Source organism: Rattus norvegicus, chromosome 5 (genome assembly GCF_021556685.1).
Source record: "Rattus norvegicus strain SHRSP/BbbUtx chromosome 5, alternate assembly SHRSP_T2T, whole genome shotgun sequence".
Lineage (NCBI taxonomy): Eukaryota > Metazoa > Chordata > Mammalia > Rodentia > Muridae > Rattus > Rattus norvegicus.
Window position 1 is genome coordinate 137,134,205 of NC_141538.1, and position 19,530 is coordinate 137,153,734.

At 45.7% G+C, this 19,530-nt stretch overlaps 1 long non-coding RNA gene across 3 annotated transcripts; it reads right to left on the minus strand.

Moving 5' to 3' along the window:
* Positions 1-968: 968 nt before the first annotated feature.
* On the minus strand, positions 969-15,172 carry LOC148006001 (uncharacterized). 3 transcript variants are annotated; one of them, XR_015620445.1, is made up of 4 exons: positions 15,031-15,172; positions 12,830-13,217; positions 9,590-9,703; positions 969-1,104 (listed from the first exon to the last, which is right to left on the minus strand). It is a non-coding gene; the product is annotated as an uncharacterized LOC148006001 (long non-coding RNA). The 3 variants fall into 3 exon arrangements; XR_015620444.1 differs by having other exon boundaries at positions 14,990-15,166; XR_015620446.1 differs by lacking the exon at positions 969-1,104 and adding an exon at positions 5,463-5,689.
* Positions 15,173-19,530: the final 4,358 nt, after the last annotated feature.

A 19,530-nucleotide genomic window follows, 5' to 3' on the forward strand; every position in this document is an offset into this window, starting at 1 on the left:
AAACTGCTCACTTAATTTAGACATAGACTGAAAACTTCACTGTGCATAAAGAGTTCAGGGCAGGTAATAAAAATCAACTAAACATAAAAAGGAACTAACAAAGCTGACACAAGAGACCATCAAAGAGTGGATAGACCGCCTTCCTTTGTTTTCCTTGGGGTGTGCTGAAACCCACCTTGGGAGGGATTCGCCATCTCTGAGGTTATGTTAGGAAGACCTTGCTCATTGCTTCCCAGGATTAGAGACCAGCAGGTGGCAGAACGCTAACCATTTCTTCCTCAAGTCCCTCCAGTCCCCATCAAGGCTGTTCATCAGACTATCCAAGAGACCCAGCATATGTCCAGTTCTGCCACATTTCACCTTACTGGAGCCCAATGATATCTGTGCCAAAAAGTCACTCAAAGGTGCACTGGGACAGGCACAGAAAGGACCCCACAGTGGTTCTCTACTCCGATGGCCATGAAGGTCGCTAGCCTTACACCCAGGCCTGAAAGAGGAATGCCACAGAATCTGCTGTCAATGTCACAGATTATGGACCATTGAAATTAAGGGTTAATTGCACCTGAGCCCCTTTTACTCCTTGCATCTCAACCCCCTCCTGAATCTTGTGCTTTGTCGTTTGGGTTTGAGTACAGGTCTGTGGTCTAACCTTCACCACCCTAGGCAAGCCCTCTACCGCTAAGCTAAATCCCCAACCCCAACAGACAGCACTTTTAACCACATGAGCCACCACCCCCTGAGCCCCAGAGATTATATGAAGGGTTCTGGAGAGAAACGAAAACAGTTCTAGACAGTCATGCATCTAATGAACAACATAATGTATGAAAAATATTGGAAGAAATCCTGGCAGAACTGAAGGGAAAACAGACAAGTCTGTTGCAGCAGTGGGAGACTACTATGTACCCCCTCGATTCTGGCTAGAACAAACCAGATAGACATGGAAAAAGAGGGTTTGAACCACACAAGAAAACAGTAGAACAGAAGGGTTTTATTGGCCGGTGTGCGGCCACCAGAAGGGCAGAGGCAGGGGGCAATCTCTTGAGTTCACCACCAGCGAATTCTTCAGAGCGAACTCCAGGCAGGCCAGGGCTATAGAAAGAAATCCTGTGTAGAAAAACCAGCCAATCAACCAACTGAAGAAACAAAGAAAAGCAAAAATGAATCAATTAACAAACAACTGAGAACCTGCGTTATTATTGAGGGGACCTAGCCGGATTCTCCTTATTTCTCACTAGAAACTGTTTTGATTACCAGACCAACGATCCTCGAGATGAAATCTTCTTTAAGCGGTAGAAGGAACACTAGAAATTCGGGTCATAGGTTCACCTAAACACTCAACCCATGAGAACAAAGTTACTTGGGTTCAACTCTACAACCAATAGGTTAATTTTGTGTGGGTTTGGTTTTTGTTTTTCGAGCCGGGTTTTTCTGTGTATCCCTGGCTGCTCTGGACTCGTCTTGGAGATCAGGCTGGACTTGAACTTACAGAGATCCCCCTGCCTCTCTGCCTCTGGAGAGCTCTAATTAAAGGCCTGCACCACCGTGCTTGACTCATAGGCAGTTCTTTAGGACCTTCATTCTGAACTTTCCCGTCACAGGATGACTGCTTTAAAACCCACAAGGAGGGATGGGAAAGGCAATGTGCCGAACTGTTTGCAGTGCAATCTGGGAAAGAGACGCCATGGCTGTTAGCCTTCGTCAGGCTGCAAAACTTTAATACGGTTCTTCGGCGGTGACCAGCAGCCATAAGATTATTTCGGTTCGTGAGTATAATTTTTCCTACTGATATAAATTGTAATGCAGCTAATATGTAGGATATCAAATATGCGATCCTTGTGAAAGGGCGGTTCAGCCCTGCAAAAGCGACTGCATAAACCTGTTAAAAACCACTGCCCCAAGGCTTCTTGCTAGCAAATTCAAAGATGTCATGGCCCCAACCCGTTGATAGGTAGACACGGACTTCACTAGGCTCCTCCCACAAAGGGGGTGGTCCACGCAAGACCCCATAAAAGTCAAAGCCTTCTGAAGGGGTTTCTCCCATCCACCTAGATCACTTGAGCTCGTGGTTACCATCGGAGACCACTCTCTGGATCGGCTTCGGTAAGTCTCCATTCTCATTGGCAAAGTGATCAACCTGGGCTGGAACTTCTAAAGAAGGGGAGGTCAGAATTGCCAGTAGTGAGGCAGAGAGAAGTCTCTGCAGAGGTCAGGGGCAGGTATGCTGAGAGCCAGGGGGTGTCATGCACGAGAAAAACGCAGCCTGTGTTGGAGCCTGTGCTGTGGAATTGTAATCAAAACAATTGTAATCATCACAACTGTCTTTGCAAGATGCAGTCCCAGCTCAGCCCTTAAGCAGGCCTCAAAGGTACCCAGAATGCCAGGACTCATGATCCAGAAAGAGACCAGGCTGCGAGTGTGGTGACCACAACTCAAGTCCCAGCACTTGAGACAGAAGCAGGAAGATTCTGATTTTCATGCTGGCCTGGTCTGCACACGGAGTTTTGAAATAATAATTTTTAAAATAATAAAAGAAGCCAGGCATGGTGGCCAATGTCCTTAATTTCTGTAGTACGCAGAGGAGTCAGAGGCAGATGGATCAAGGCCAGCCTGATCCACCGAGTAAATTTCATGTCAACCGGGGCTCTGTAGACACACAGTCTCAAAAATAAATACAAATTCAAATAGTCATTTTGGGGATAGAATTCTCCTCTATAGGAATTCACTATGTAAACCAGGATAGCCTCAGACACAGAGACACATCTTCCACTGTCTCCCACGGACTGAGATTAAAGCTGTGGGCCACCAGGTCTGGGCTAGGAAAGTACTTGTGTTAATGGTCCCTCAGGTACAGGAGGTCAGAACCATGTGCATCCTGAGGGCCTGAAGGTTACAGACCAGAGCCTGTGCTGTTGTGTGCACCAGAATTCCTTTCCTGCTTCCATTTTCTCAGATACTCATCCAGATCTGGCAGGTCCACTTTGTACAAATTAGAGTTGTCACCCTAGGGTGGCTCCAGCCTGACTGTCTGGGAATGTGAGTTAGGGTCATGAGAGAGGAAGTTTAAGATGCTCTTCTGGATCTCTATTTTAAAATATTTATCTTTTGTTTTTAATATATATTCATTTTTAAAATATAGTATGTATAATAGAATACATAGTATATGTAATATTATATATGAATATTAAGTATTATATTTTTTTATATATTGTATAATTAAAATACCATGTTTCCTAGTTGATGAAAATGAGTGTATGTGTCTCTGAGGGACAAAAGAGAGAGTTGGGTCCGCTTGAACTGAAGTCTTCATTAGCCACAGAAGATGGCTCTTGAGGTCTATTGGTTTGGAATAGTTATGCTCTGGTGTTTGGTTGGTTAAGCTGTGTGTGTGTTTGTTTCATTTTTGTGTTTGTTGTTTTTCTCGAGGCAGGCATCGAGATGACTCCCAGGCCATCTGGAATTTAGTCTTTAGGCCAGGGTGGCTCAAATCCACAGACCACCAGCATCTGGCTCATGTGGGTGGGGTTAGAAGTCGGAGCCACCACCACTAGGTTTAAGTTAATCCCATCATGCAACCTGCCCCCACCCACAGGACCTGCTGCCCCACCCACAGGGCTTCTCACAAAACTTTATCTTATTCACACAATTTCGGTTGGCAGTGGTGACGAAACCTTTAATCCCAGCACGAGGGAGGCAGAGGCAAACAAAGCCGATCCCTGAATTGGAGTGTGGAGTGGTCAACAGAGGGACTTCCAGGATAGCCAGGGCTACAGAGACACCCTGGCCTCAAAAACAAAACAGACAAATATTAATAATGAATTAATTGAAAATAGTAAACAAAAACTGAAAAGATTCTTTGTGAAATAAAGAGCCAGGGGTTGGTGGTCCATTCTTTCACTCACTGAGTACGCAGGAGGCAGAGGCACACAGATCTATGAGTTCGAGGCCGTCCTGAACTACAGAGGGAGTTTCAGGACAGCCTGGGCTACACAGAGGAACCCTGTGTCAAATAAACTGATAATATGGGATGGAACCTTTGTTGTACGTTGGGTTTTGTTTGTTTGTTTGGTTGATTGGTTGGTGATAGGATTTCTCTATTTCATTAATTTTCTCTGTTTTGTCCACGGCATGCCCCTCCACTCTCAGCCTGCTGTGAATTTTTGAGACAAGATCTCCCTGTGGGGCTGGAGAGATGTCTCAGGGGTTAAGAGCACTGACTTCTCTTCCAGAGATCATGAGTTCAATTCCCAGCAACCACATGGTGACTCCCAACCATCTGTAATGGGATCTGATGCCCTCTTCTGGTATGAAGACAGCTACAGTGTACTTAAATAATAATAAAAAAAAAGAATCTTTTTTTGAAAAGATCTTCGTATCAAACTCTGCTAGGCCTATCCTAGGTAATAACTCTTCAGTCTTCCCCTTCCCCACAACCCCTCAAGCAACCCCGAGTCCCCTGTCTGACTGTCTCTTCCACTGCTGTCTTTCAGTGATCATGTCTGTAGCATGGCTGAGTGTGTCTCCCACAGTAAATCCTGAATTTTAATCACCCATTTGTCTGATGATGATCAGACTCCTAGACACTACATGGTGTGGGTACCATAATATGTATAAATATGTACATAAATATGTAGAAACATCAAATATCTTTCCAATTTTCTTGAGGTATAGGCCCAGAAATGGATTGCTGGGGTTGTACAGCAAAACCAGCCCCTGTGTGTCAACCCCATTCTCTACAGCAGTTGTGAGGTTCACCTTTCTGCTTTTCTTTTGGATTTTCAAGATGCTTTCTCTATAGCCAGGCTTTCCTGGAACTCCAGGCTGACCTAGAATTCAGATCTCCTGCCTCTGCCTCCAGAGTGCAGGGATCAAAGGCAAGCACCACCATCACCATGTCCCAGCCTTCATTTTTCAGTGCCAGCAGTAGGCAAGAATTCCTATTCTTCATAGCTCAACATCTCTAGTTATTAGTGTGTGGGGCTTCTCTTTAAATATTATCCATGCCAATAATTGTCTGCTCAGTCTCCTTTCATTTCCTACGCTGACATTGGGCATCGTCCCTGGCTTGGTACTCATTCGTGTATCTTCAGTGATATGTTTTGGGGTCCTTGGTCTCTCTGTGTTTGTGCTGTTTGAGGTGGAATCTCGGGCTTCTGCTCACAATCTGTGTTTCTTTCCCTCGCCTCCCACTCTTTTGATGTGGTGGGGTTGAAAACAGGGCTTTGGGAGTGATGTAGGAAATGTTGGTCTACGACTATCTACAATCTCCCACCTTTATATCTACTTATGATGGTTGTTTTGTTTTGTTTTTTTTCAGGGGGTTCTCTGTGTAGCCCTGGCTGTCCTGGAACACACTTTGCAGACCAGACTGGCCTCAAACTCACCCACATCTACAGCCCGAGTGTTGGGACCCCGTGGCATGAGAAGACAACGCCCAGCTATTTATCTTTTAGGCACAATCTTTTGAATTTTCTTACTATTTACTTGGTTGGTTGATTGGTTGGTTGGTTGGTTGGTTGGTTGGTTGGTTGGTTGGTTGGTTGGTTGGTTGGAGACCGGGTTTCTCTGTGGTCCTCTGTGTTCTGGAACTCATTGTGCTGACCAGACTGGACTCATGTTCAGGGTTCCCCATCCCTTGAATCTGAGCTCTGAAGTTAACCGTAGGTGCCAGCCCTGCCTGTCTCTTTATCTTCTGGGAAATGAAAGTTTTATTTTTATATCTGGTCCGAGGACATTATAAACATGACCAAAAATGTCACGCAGAAGCCACTTTGTACCCTGAACATACACGCTAATGACAAGAACACTTTTAAAAAATCGTTGCTACTTTTTGAGTGAGTATATTAGGAAAACCTTGGAATGATGCTTGAAGGATCCAGAAATTTGTAAGTGGTTGAACTCTTTACAGACTTTACCTGGGAAAGTTCTTTTTGAAGATACTAAAAACTTAGTGTCAAAATGTCGAATTGCTCTCTCGTTTTCCATCGTTTAGGTTACCTTACACTTTTCCTGGACTTTTTAGAGAATCTAAAATGTTAATGACCAAGCTGACAAGTCGATGACCTGGTCTTTGTGGTGTAGCATTTGCAAATCTTTTTAAAACAATGCTGTTTCCAACCACCGTAAATCACACAGGTGCAGTAGAGACATATGTATTTCCCCAGCTTTTTAGGACTAACATGGACACTTGTCCTGTTTGTGACCTGTGCTGCTTACTCAGGACCATCCTGTCAGTCACATCAATGCAGGTATACAGGTGACAGGCTATGCAGGTATCCATCACCTGGGGTTCCCTGACTCAGCATCCTTACATGTTGGCCCTTCTCAATCTGTCAGAAGGGCCTGAGGATTGAGGGGAGCGTCGGGGATTTCACTGACAAAGCCCCAAGTCTGAGTTTACTCTCCTGAGCCAGGCTGAAACAGCAGATAATATTTTAAGTTTTAGTTTTAGGACAACATTGGGGATTTCAGTTGTGCTTTCTTACCCCAGTAAAATAGGAACACTTTATTTCAAATATGAAAAGTGTCACTCGGGTCTTCCACAAAATCCTGCATAGTTTTTGCTTATTTGTTTGTTTCTCTGTTGTTTTTGAAATCAGGTTTTGCAAAGTATAGGGACTGAGCAAACCTTAATGTCAAGATGCAGCTTCCTCAGCTCTCTGAGTGCTGGAGACTCAGGACTGGAGCAGAGCTGGTTGAAGCCAGTGCGTCATCATTTCAGTTGAGGCAGGAGGCCCAGGACCATTCCTTGAGTCCTTTTCTGAGACAGAGTCAGGCTGGCCTTCCCATGACCACCTGCTTTCTCTGAATTCTAGGATTTCAGGGCCCTAAATGTGTGGTTCTGGATTCTCCTTCTGAGTTACTCTCTGTGGATCTCAGGATGGGTAAACAAAGTCCCTCCAGGTCCCTTATAAACCGGGGAAATACTAGTGGGTTTGGTAGCTGTTCGGGAAGACTTGAGCTCCAGGGGAAGGAAGGAATTTAGTGAGAGTGAAATGGATTTGTAATGGAATTTGAGTTCCATTACAGCTTAGGTGGGTGCTTCCTGTGCAATGCTGTGTGGTAATGAATTCTATTATAATTCTCTGCCTTAAAGATCAGCAACCTTGGTGAACCTATTTGTGAGTAGAAAGGGAGGGTCTAGGCTAGCAAGATGGCTCAGTGGGTAAACGCACTGTCACCCAAACCTGAAACCCACAAAGTCAAAGGAGAGGACCCGTTCTTATAAGTTGTCCTGTGCCCTACACAGGTGCACTGTGGCACAGGCCAGCACAGGTGCCTGCACACATGAAACATATCACGTGGTATGACAGTCCTACAGTGACAGACATGGAAGGTTGAGGCAGAAGGATTGTAGGATCAGAGTGTGCTTGGGCAATTTTTAAAAAGGTTGTTTGGAGAGGCTGGAGAGATGTGTCATCAGTTAAGTGCATTGTCTGCTCTGCAGGGGACCCAGGTTGAATTCCCAGCACTCACGTGACTGTTCACAAGTGTCTGTGTAACTCCAGCTGCAGAGGATCTGATGCAGGGCCCTAGTCCTGCTTCCTGACTCTTCTGGTAATTTCAGCATGGACTTCACCACACTCATCAGTTCATGGGACTCTGTTTGCTGAAAGTGACGATGTTCAGTGAATTTGTATCATTTTCCAGCCAGCCTCTCTGCCCCTTACTGTTCTTCCAGGGAAGGAAGGCGTCAGCAGTGGAGCCAAAGTGTACACCGTGAAGGCAGTCGGCCTTGACCTTCTCCCACTGTCACGCTGGCTCAGTTACCCCCTTGCACGCTTGTTTTCCAAGTCTGATGTGTGTGCAGACTCCAGTGCAAGAGCACACACCTGCTGCGTCTCTGCATACCTCCCGGCCCTGATGGCCCCGAACTGATGCCCTTCTTACCCCAGGGCAGCTCTGCCTCTGTCCAGATGTTCTCTGCAGCTGTAACTGTGGGGCACTGGAAACCAAGAATCTGCTCTGGCCACTTTCCCACCCAGCCAGAGCAGCAATGCACATCCCGCCTTCCTCACAGGAAGAGTCACTGGTTACTAAGGAATGTCACATACGTATGCACCAGACACAGCCAGTGGGACCCTGGTTATTTCTTTTTAAACAGTTTCTTCCTCTCTCTCTCTCTCTCTCTCTCTCTCTCTCTCTCTCTCTCTCTCTTCTTCTTCTTCTTCTTCTTCTTCCTTCCTTCCTTCTTCCTTCCCTTCTTGTTTAGACTTAGTATTTGGACTCTGTATAGACCAGGCTGGCCTGCATCGTTCTCTGTAGACCAGAATTTCCTGGAACTCAAGCGTCTTGGCTGGCCTCTGCCTCCCTAGTGTAGGGATAAAGATGTGCACTGCCCTGGTGTATGTCATGCCCTAACCTACCTGCTTTCCCAGTTGCCACCTCTGCCCAGCTATTTATTTGTTTTAAACACAATCAGTTATTGATATGATTTTATCCTTTGGTTTTTCAAGAACGGTTTAGTGGTTATCTTGCCTGACTTGGTACTCACTCTGCAAACTGGACCTGGCTGGGAACACAATCTCTTTATTTTGGGTGTGACCCTCCCGTTCAATGGCCGAGCCAACTCCACACCCCCATCTCCTTTAAAGGATATGTTTGGTTTCTACTTCCTTAGTGTATTTTCCCCACCATTATGTCCGTGCACCACACACATGCAATCCCAGTTGATCCTGGACTAGGGCATTGCATCAGATCGTCTGGAGCTGGAGTTACACAGACAGTTGTGAACAGCCATGTGGGTGCGGGGAATTGAATTGGGTCCCCTGAAGAGCAGACAATGCTCTTACCTAATGACTCATGTCTCCAGTTTCTACAAATGACTTTTCCCCTAAATGTCCAAGCACACTTTGAACCTACAATCCTTCTGCCTCAACCTTCCACGTAGCTGGACTTAGAAGACTGCCACACGAGGTGGTATGTTTCCTGTGTGCAGGCACGAGTGCTGTCGTGTGCCACAGTGCATCTGTGTAGGGCACAGGAGACCTTACAAGAACAGGTTCTCTCCTTTCACTCTGTGGGTTTCAGGTCTGCGTGACAGCGCCTTTACCCACAGAGCAATCTTACCAGCCTCTTCCTCCCTTTCTGATTACAAATAGGTTCATCAAGTTTGTTGATCTTTAAAAAATTTGATCAATTTTTATTTCAGCTGACTTTTCTGTATTAGCTCTGCTCTAATGTTCTTCTTTGTCGTGTTTGAGTTTATTTTATTCTTAGAACACGAAATTGTAAATAATGTTAGCTCATTGTTTTGTATTTCCAGTCTTTCCATGTATTTGTATCTTTGCAGTAGAGTGCCCTCCCTATGGAGCTGTTTTCTCCTTAAAACAGGGACAGCCATGACTCCTGTGTCCTGGTGTCATTGGTGCAAATCTTATGTAATTCTATGAGACCTGACTAACTCTTCTAACTGGCTGTCTATGGCAATGTCTGCAGAGGCCCTTTGGAGTAAGAAAAGATGGTGGATGGTTTAGCTTGGCATTGGTGAGAAGGCAGGATGAGGACCAGGTCTTAAGGTTCTGTTGAGTGACCCTCTGATTTTACTTCCTAGGTTCTTACAACTGAAAATCCAGTTCTACTAACAGCTTACCTCCATCCTCCAAACTTCTGGGGCTATTGAGTTTCTCCAAGTCTTCCTGCCACAGAAGGACCAGGGCAGAGCTCCAGCTTAGCTTCAGGTCTTCATCCCAGTCTCTCAGAGCCCCTGTACAGGACAGCCAGCACAAGTCAGCCCAGAGTCATGACTTCCTGCAGTTCCACTGTGATGACCTCTGAATCTTCTTCTGTCCCTCACACAGTCACAACAATGCACCCTGCAACAGCCCTTGGTAAACCCCCTGCACAGCCACATAAGGCTGTTCCTATGAGCCAAGAAATGGTGCCTGTTGACATCATGCTCTCCACAGCAAGCACCCAGCTGACCCATGGCCAGGACAGCTCCAAGTCCTTACTCACTACATACCAGAAGACAGCAGCCACTGGAACCAAGGTGACAAGCCCTATTGAAGACAGCCAGATAAACACCATTTATGATAATCAGCTAGCAACTCTTACAGAGGGTCCTGTGGTGAGCTTCAGTGGTTACCAATCCTCATTTGAAGACTGTTCAGTCATTTCTGAGGATAACCAAGCTTCCGATTGGGGTCAGGTGGTAACTTCCAATGCCGATCAGACTTACCATGGGCACCAGATGATGACCTTCAATAGTGAGCAGAAAGTCAATAGAAATCAGGTGACAACTGCTATTGGTGACCAGACAGTCTATAGAAATCAGGTGGAAACGTACAATGACCAGAATGTATACAGAGATAAGGTGAAAATCCTCAGTGCTAATCAGGCCTACTATAATAATCAAATGACTGTTCCCAATGGAAACCAGACTCTCTATGTGGGTCAGCCATTGCCGTTTGATACTAACCAGACCCTCTATAGGGGTCAACCAATGCCCCATGATACTAACCATACTGTCTCTGGGGGTCAGACAATGCCTTTTGACAATAATCAGAGTCTCTATAGGGGTCAAACAATGGCCCACAAATCTAAACAAACTCACTCTTGGTATCAGACAATGTCTTTTGATACTAACCAGACTCTCTGTGAAGGTCAAGCAATGGCCCATGATTATAACCAGATTCTTTATGGGGGTCAAACAATTTCCCATGATTCTAACCAAACTCTATATGGGGGTCACCAGATGCCTTCTGATACTAACCAGAATCTCTATGGGGGTCAGACAGTCCCTTTTGATACTAACCAGACACTCTTTGGGGGTCAGCCATTGCCGTTTGATACTAACCAGACTCTCTATAGGGGTCAACCCATGCTCTGTGATCCTAACCATACTGTCTCTGGGGGTCAGACAATGCCTTTTGACAATAACCAGACTCTCTATAGGGGTCAAACAATGGCCCACAAATCTAAACAAACTCACTCTGGGTATCAGACAATGTCTTTTGATTCTAACCAGGTTCTCCATAGAAATCAGAAAAACACTGCCAGCGATGAGACCAACTTCTATAGAAAACAGGCAGTACCCTCTGATGGTAACCCAATTCTCTATGGAGAACAAACAACAAGCCACTTCGGCGATCAAACTCTCTTTAAGGGTCAGCCAATGAATCCCAGGAGTCATTACGACGGGGCTCAGATAACTGGTTTCCAGACTCTCTGTGGAAGTCAGAAAACGACCCCCAGTGATGATCATCAGAACTTCTACAGATATTATATGACAGCCACGGAGGGTAACCCAACCTTCGATGGGGATCAGACAACCACCACCAATGGTGACCAGACCTGTAATACAGGATGGATGATGTCCCTTGTTAGTAGTCAGATGCCCCATGGAGACCCAGTGTTAGATTTTTCAATCTCCCACATGGTCCAGGGTCAAACATCAGCATGCTCTTCAGACTTGCCTGTGGTGCCAGGAAATCTCCCACACAGGAAGAATGGCCTCAGGACCCCAACCCAAAACACAGGGAAGGCCTACATCTGCCATTACTGTGGACATTCTTTTTCAAAGTCTTCCCACCTCACAGGCCATATTCGCAAACACACTGGTGAGTGAGGATCTGTCTGGATATGGGGTTTGGGGGATAAGTGGCCACACATCTGCCTGCATACAGTTGGCTATTATTTTAGACTATTGCCTTGTCCTGCAGCTCTGTCCCAGAGGATAACGTGGGGAAGGCTGGTAAGTTTGAAATTGGGTATGGAGTTTTCTTGATCCTCCAGGCAGTAGGGTAGTGTGTGCTGTGCTACAGTCTTCTGTGATGTCTTTGCACTGCATGGTGGGATAAGTGGGGTATTAGTTTGTTGCCTTGTGGAGGTTCCTGGTCTCCCCTTCACATAGGTGAGTTCTCACCATGTTGTCCACACTGTTCTTGAACACTCAGGTACAAGAAATGCTGCCACCTGAGCCATCAAGGTACTAGGACTATTGACTTATGTCCATTTCAGACTCTAGACTCTCCCCCTGTGGGATTTTCTCCTTGTACCCTCTTCCTTCTCACTCACTCCTCCTTTGCCTTCCTTATTTATCCCTTCCTTATCCTCTTATTGTGGCTCCTTCTTTCTCCCTGTCTCTCCATGTTCTCCTCAGCTGTCCCACTCCTCTTCCTGTCCAGCTACTCCTTTGCATACCTCAGTGTCCTCTCCATCCACCTTGTTGAACCTTGTGCTCCATCACTGTCAGGATGCCGTCCCATCTTCCCCTGAGTGTAACAAGCATCTCTTTCTCTCTTATCCAGGGGAGAAGCCCTACAAATGCTCCAGATGCACATGGACGTTCTCTCGCTCAGATGAGCTCGCACGCCACATGAGAAAGCACAATGGGGATCGGCCCCACCAGTGTCAGATCTGCTACACAACCTATCCACGATCAGATCACCTAAACGAGCATGTAAAGAAACACCACCCCTGGGTTTTAGAGATGGCTCAGTGGTTAGTAGAACAGAGTAGTCGTCCAGACTTCCTGAGTTCAATTTCCGAAAACTTGTTTATCTAGGTCACAACAGTCTGTAACGGAATCTGATGCCCTCTTCTGGTGTATCTGAAGACAGCTACAGTGTACTTATATAAATAAAATCAATGAATCTTTTTATAAAAAATAAATAAAGAAAGAAAGAAAGAAAACTGCCTTTTAAAAAAAGAGAGGTTACTCATGCTTCCAGCCAGAACCCTTCAGTGTGTAAGGACGTGTGCACAGTTGTAAAACAGCTCCCACTAACTGGGAAGATTACACAGAGTCTCTGGACATCCTTACATTCACATGTCTGCGACATCCTGTTACACCCACTGTGCTGGGTTTAAGATTCATATAAATTCTTACTGTGGATACACTGTGACCTTCTGTGAAGACCAGGTGTGTTAGCCTTTCTCAGCATCTAGGAGACAGAGGATCTCTGAGTTTGAGGCCAGGAGGTCAGTCCTATATTTCCACCCTATTCATCAAGGGGTAGGACTTGGGGGCTGTGTACACTGAGCCACACTTCCAGCCCATCTTTGAACTTTTTCTTTTCCTTTCTCTGTAAATTTTTTTTTGTTGCGAGGAGAAGCAGGTAGCAGGTTTTCTTTGTGTAGCCCTGAGAGCCCTGAGAGCTTCACATTCATTTGCCCCTGAAGTATTTCCTGAAGAAAAGGTCTGGGTCATGCTGGGCTCTGTGGTCCCTGCTGATACTGAAGGCCATGGAGACATCCGTGGTCCATGTTGCAGCTGACTGTAAAAGGTAAGGATTGAATAAAACAATCACAGAGCAGACACGGAAGGAACCTGCTCCACCTCCCAGCCCAGACGTGGCATACCTGTAGCTTGGTTTTCATGGGGTCCCCAACTAGTGGAGTGAGGCTTCTCCTTAAAAAGTGTGACAGGAATGTTGGGTTGGGGAAAGTCTCACTTTCTTTTCATGGCTTGGTCTCTCACATTTTGGTTGTGCTCCAATTAGTATAGGAGCAGCACAAATGCTTTTTCTTTCTTTAATATCTGGGTTCATTCCACAGTCTGGTGCCTATTACTCATTTATGTGGGATACTTTGAATGTATTTTCCACTCAGAACCCTAAAGAGAGAGGCAGACTACAGACACCTAGCACTACAGTTGCCCTGAGCAGCAATCGAGGATCCTGACCAACTCACACTCAATACAGAGGCACCAGAATTAGAGCCATGAGACTCTTCAAGTCTTGGCTGTCCTGGAACTCGGTCTGTAGACCAGGTTGTCCCTAAACTCAGAAACCTGCCTTTTACTGCTTCCCAATACACAACCACAGTGGCATTACCATTCTCCTCAAAGCATGGAATTATACACTAGGTTGTGAGTATTTTTGAACAAATATATAATCCCATTGCCCAGGATCATGCAATCAGGCGTAGAAATGGCCACTCAGAACAACAGCCTTTGATTCTCTCCACAGAGTTAGGAGAGGGCAAAAGAGTAGAATCTCAAGGCTTCTTACCCACAGAAGCCAAATGAGGCATAGAGGAGAACTGATCCCATTACCCTTGGAAGAAAGCAGATAGAGAGTCACAGACAGGAATGGAGACAGTCTGAGGCAGATAGGTGATGTGGGAAAGAGATCTTGAGCATGCAAGGTGAGGAGACAGGTAGGAAGAAACAGAGTGGCAATAACATGTGTGAAAGGGCCTTATACTCACAGACAACGTCCTAAAATATAGTTGAGACTCTTCTCCTAGACAGCCGCCGGAACACTGACTGTTTAATGCCTGTGTGACCCAGTAATATGCCCCACACCTGGCCCACCCAAGAATCTAGTTTCAAAAACTGACTGTCCTCAATTCTGCTCCCCTCTTGCCTGATGACAACACTCAGGTGTTCATCTATAACTGTCACGAGATAAAAGATAAAATCCAGGATGTGGAAGCTATGATTTGGCTTCATTCTTGGTACTTCAGCAGGGAGGACAGTATTGGTCAGTCTGACCGGTTCTCAGATGAGGGACGGAAAGCCCACCACCCATTCAGGGACATTTGTCGTGCATTTACTTACACCCAGGTCCTCAGTATGATCTATAGAAAAAGAGGGCTTCTCAACTACATTGGGAAAGGACGTTTAAAAGAAAAAAGTAAAAAGAAAACTCTTATCCCTCGAAGGGACTATTTATCTGCCCCTACAAATTGCTGTCCTTCATTCCTGGGCCAGTGACCTGGCTGACCAACAGTTGACCCTAAGACCATGGATGGCCATTGATAACTGATGAGGCACCCCTACCTGGTTCTGCATGAGACTCCATTTTGAAGAACACACAGCTCAGACCTACAGGTTGAGGGAGGTCACTAGGGACACAAATCTCTCCCATAACCAACTGGAAGGACCTTGTTAACTGACCTTTACCAGGATACTCCCCTGGGGTTCATCAAACCTTCTGCGTTGCTAAAACTAAGGTGTCTATAACAAGTCTGGATGTCTAATGTGGGATGTTTCAGCTGGACACCAGGATTGTGCTCAAGCTAATCCTAAACAGAGAGCCCTTACCCAGGAAGGAGTCCGAATGAGAGACCAACTCACTGACAAACCTGGGGAAACAGACCTCCTCCAGACCAGCCTGGCCAGGAAGGCTACGTGGACTCTAGTTTTTATAGATGTTTTCTCCAGGTGGGTGGAAGCATTCTGCACCGACACTGAAGTTGCTCACATAGTAGCTTCACAGCTCCTCCTGATTCGAAGCTTCCCCATAGCAATCAGGTCTCACAATGGCCTAAGTGTCATAGCAACAAGCTCTCAAATAATAGTTACACATTAACACAGAGATTGCAAACTTCGTTACACATACAGGGCTCTGGGCAGCTAGAAAAAATGTACTAAACTTAAAAAGAAACCAAAGCTGACACAAGAGGCCAGCAAAGAGTGGATTGACCGCCTTCCTTTGCTTTCCTTGGGGTGTGCTGAAACCCACTTTGGGAGGGATTTGCCCACCCTGAGGTTAGGTTAGGTAGACCTTGCTCATTGCTTCCCAGGATTGGAGACCAGCAGGTGGCAGAACGCTAACCATTCCTCCCTCCAGTCTTGCTAGTCCCCATCAAGGCTGTACATCAGACTATCCTAGAGACCCAGCGGACCTACAATTCTGCCATATTTCACCTTACTGGAGCCCGATGATATCTGTGTCAGAAATTCAGAGGCGCACTGGGACCTGCATAGAAAGGACCCCACGATGGTTCCATACTCTGATGGTTGTTAAGGTCACTGCCTTTACACCCAGACCTGAAAGTGGAATCCACAGAATCTGCTGCCCAATGTCCTATCTCCCAGATCGGCCCATTGTGATTTTACACTTAACAGTCCCTCAGGCCCTTTCATATCTTAGCTCTCAACCTCCTCCTGAACACTGCTTTATCTTTTGGGTTTCATTATAGGGCTATGGTCACATGTCGGAATTAAACTCCTCTTGCTTTGACATCGATCACTGCCTCCGTGTGTCTCATTCATGAGGTCCTGGAAGAGGTTCACTCAGGCCTCACAGAACTACATTGTAAACATTGAGTGAAAAGGTCATACTGAAGCCATTTTGTACACTGAATATATGCTAACGAAAAGTAAATTTAAAAAACATTTGTGATTTTTTAGTGAGGGTATAAGGAAAACATTGAAAGGAAACCTGAATGATGTAGAAAATTTTAAGACGTTGAACTCTTTACAGACTTTCACTGCCATTGTGAGACGTTCTTTTTGAAGACACTTAAAGCTTAGTAACAAAATGTTGAATTGCTTCCTTGTTTCCATCCTTTAAGTTACCTTAGGCTTTTCCTGGACCCTTTATAGAATCTAAAGTGTTCATGACCAAGCTCACCATCTTTAACCTGGTCTTTTGGTGTAGCATTGCAAATCTTTTAAAAACAATGCTGTTTCCAACCACCTTAAATCACATAGGGACAGTAGATACATATGTATTTCCCCAGCTTTTTAGGACAAACAGACACATGTCCTGTTTGTAACTGCAGGGCTCACTCATGACAATCCTGTCAGTCACATTATTGCAGGTATACAGGTGACAGGCTATGCAGGTATCTGTCCCTGGGGTTCCCTGACTCAGTATCCTTACATGTGGGCCCCTCAATCTGTCAGAAGGGCCTGAGGATTGAGGGGTGCATCTGGGATTTCAGTGACAAAGACCCAAGCTTGAGTTTACTCTCCAGAGCCAGGCTGAAACAGCAGCTAAAATATTAAGTTTCAGTTGTAAGAATACAGTGTGGATTTCAGTTGTGTTTTCTTCCCCCCTGGTAAAATAGGAAAAGTGTCACTCATAACTTACATGATATCCTACATAGTGTTTCCTTGCTTCTTTTTGAGATGAGGTTTTGCTAAGTGTTTGGCCTAAGCAAGCCTCGAAGTCAAGATCCAGCTTCCTCGGCTAGCCTTCCCATGGTCACCTACTTTCTCCGAAGTGCTAGGATTACAGGGACTCACATGTGTGGTTCTGGATTCTCCTTCTTCCTCTTTGTATCAAAAGGATGGGTAAACAGTCAACCTGGAGATATACTAGTGGTATTGGAAGCTGTTCAGGAAGACTTGAGCTCCATGGGAATGAAGAGTACTAGGTATTTAGTGAGAGTTGGAATGGATTTGTATGCTGGTGCTGATGCTTGTGTCAATGTTTTCTATGGTATCTTCTGCCCCTGAGATTCTCTCTTCTATCTGTTATATTCTATTGGTGATGCTTTCGTCTGTCCCCTGATCTCTGTCATAGGTTTCCTATCTCCAGGGTTTCCTGTCTTTGTGATTTCTTTATTGTTTCTATTTCCATTTTTAACTCCTGGATGATTTTGTTCAATTCTTTCACCTATTTGCTTGTGTTTTCCTGCATTTTCTTAAGGCATTTTTGAGTTCTTCTTTAAGGCCTTCTACTTGTTTACCGGTTTTGTCCTGTATTTCTTTAAGGGAGTTATTTATGTCTTCTATCATCATCAAGACATGTGATCTTAACCCAAACCTTGCTTTTCCGGTGTGCTGGGATATGTAGTATTTTATTTGGTGAAAGAACTGGGCTCTGAAGATGCCAAGTAGTCTCGGTTTCGGGTGCTTAGGTTCCTGGCCGTGATTCTCGCCATAGGATGTCTCTGGTGTTACCTGATCTTGCTCTCTCTGGCAGTTGTTTGACACTCTTGTGAGCCTGTATGTCAGCACAACTGTGGACTTGTTTTTCTCAGTCGGTTCTGGGTGTAGAGAGCTGTCGGATCAGGTGAACTCCAAGAACAGGCAGGAAGCAGAAGGGTGTTGTCCTAGAGTGCTCTCGGGTTCCTTTGCCTGAGGGCTCCAGGTGAGTCCCTTGGAGCAGAATTGGTGTTCTTACCTCTGGTTTCAGGTGTGTCAGCTCTATGGTGACTGGCTGTCAGCTCTGGGTGCAGGCAGAATGCAGAAAGATCCTGCCACAGACTGAAGCTAGATTCCTGTATTCAGAAGCACTAGGGAGGGTCCTCTTGGACCAGGAATGTGAGCAGAAGTGGAGGTCTCCCCTGAGCTAACAGGATTTTTTGCACTTCTGAGTTCAGGTCTCTACCCCAGGAGAATTGGGTATAGAGAGCGATGGGTCCTATGATTTCCAGGCGCAGGCAGAGACCAGTGTGTCCTGTTCCAGATTGCTCCTGGGTTTGTGTGTCTTGAACACACACAGCGGTTCACTTGGTACAGAATGGCCAAAAAGCACCTAAAGATGTGTTCAACATCCTTAGTCATCAGGGAAGTACAAATCAAAACAACCCTGAGATTCCACCTCACAACAGTCAGAATGGCTAAGATAAAAAACTCAGGTGACAACAGATGCTGGTGAGGATGTGGACAAAGAGGAAAAGTCCTCCATTCTTGGTGGGATTGCAAAGTGGTACAATCACTCTGGAAATCAGTCTGGAGGTTACTCAGAAAATTGAACATTGCGCAACCTGAGGACCCAGCTATACCTCTCTTGGGCATATACCCAAAAGATGCTCCAACTTATAACAAAGAAACATGCTCCACTATGTACCTAGCAGCCTTATTTATAATAGCCAGAAGCTGGAAAGAACCCAGATGCCCTTCAACAGAGGAAAGGATTCAAAAAATGTGGTACATCTACACAATAGTGTACTATTCAGCTAGCAAAAACAACGACTTCATGAAATTCATCGGCAAATGGAATGAACTAGAAATATCATCCTGAGTGTGGTTACTCAATCACAGAAAAACACACATGGTATGCAATCATTGATAAATGGATATTAGCCTAAAAGCTAGAATTATCCAAAATGTAATCCTCAGACCACAGGAAGCTCAAGAAGAAGGACGAGAAAATGCAGATGGTCCCACTGTTCTTAAAAGGGAGGAAAATAGCCATAGGATGGCCCACTGTTCCCTGCTCCCAAACCCTGTGGGAGAGAGAATTCATTGCCTAGAAGTGGGGGCACTCCTAAGACTGCAGGGCAGGAGAGTCCGTTAGGACTGCCCACCTTTGCCCACATCCCTGGCCCAAGAGGAAACTATATGGGGCCTCTGGGAACAGGAAGATAGGAGCACTCAAGCTGCAGGAACCCTGTGATCTAGACTGTGCCTGGATCTGAAGGGACCCGGTCAAACAGCTCCCTGCACACAAATTCCGTGGGAGGGAGAGCTAGAACTTCTGAGGGACAGACACACCTGGGAAACCAGAAGAGACTACACTCTGGCCATATTTCTTTTTTTTTTTTTTTTTTGGTTCTTTTTTTTGGAGCTGGGGACCGAACCCAGGGCCTTGCGCTTCCTAAGCAAGCGCTCTACCACTGAGCTAAATCCCCAACCCCCATATTTCTTACTCTAGAGGAAAACACCTAGTGCCATCTGGGACCCTGTGCATAGTGACCCCAGAGAAGGAGGGGCAGGCCATTCTGGTTACTGCACTCATGGAGAGCTGGAACCCAGCCCTGAGGAGTGATTTCAGGCCCAAGACCAGAGGTGGGAGGAACTTTTCTTCTCGAAGTGACCTGCCTGGTGGACTCAGGAGAGAGGCTGAAAACCAGTAGACAGGAACGAGAACATGCATGAAAGGAGAACACTCTGTTCCCATAAGT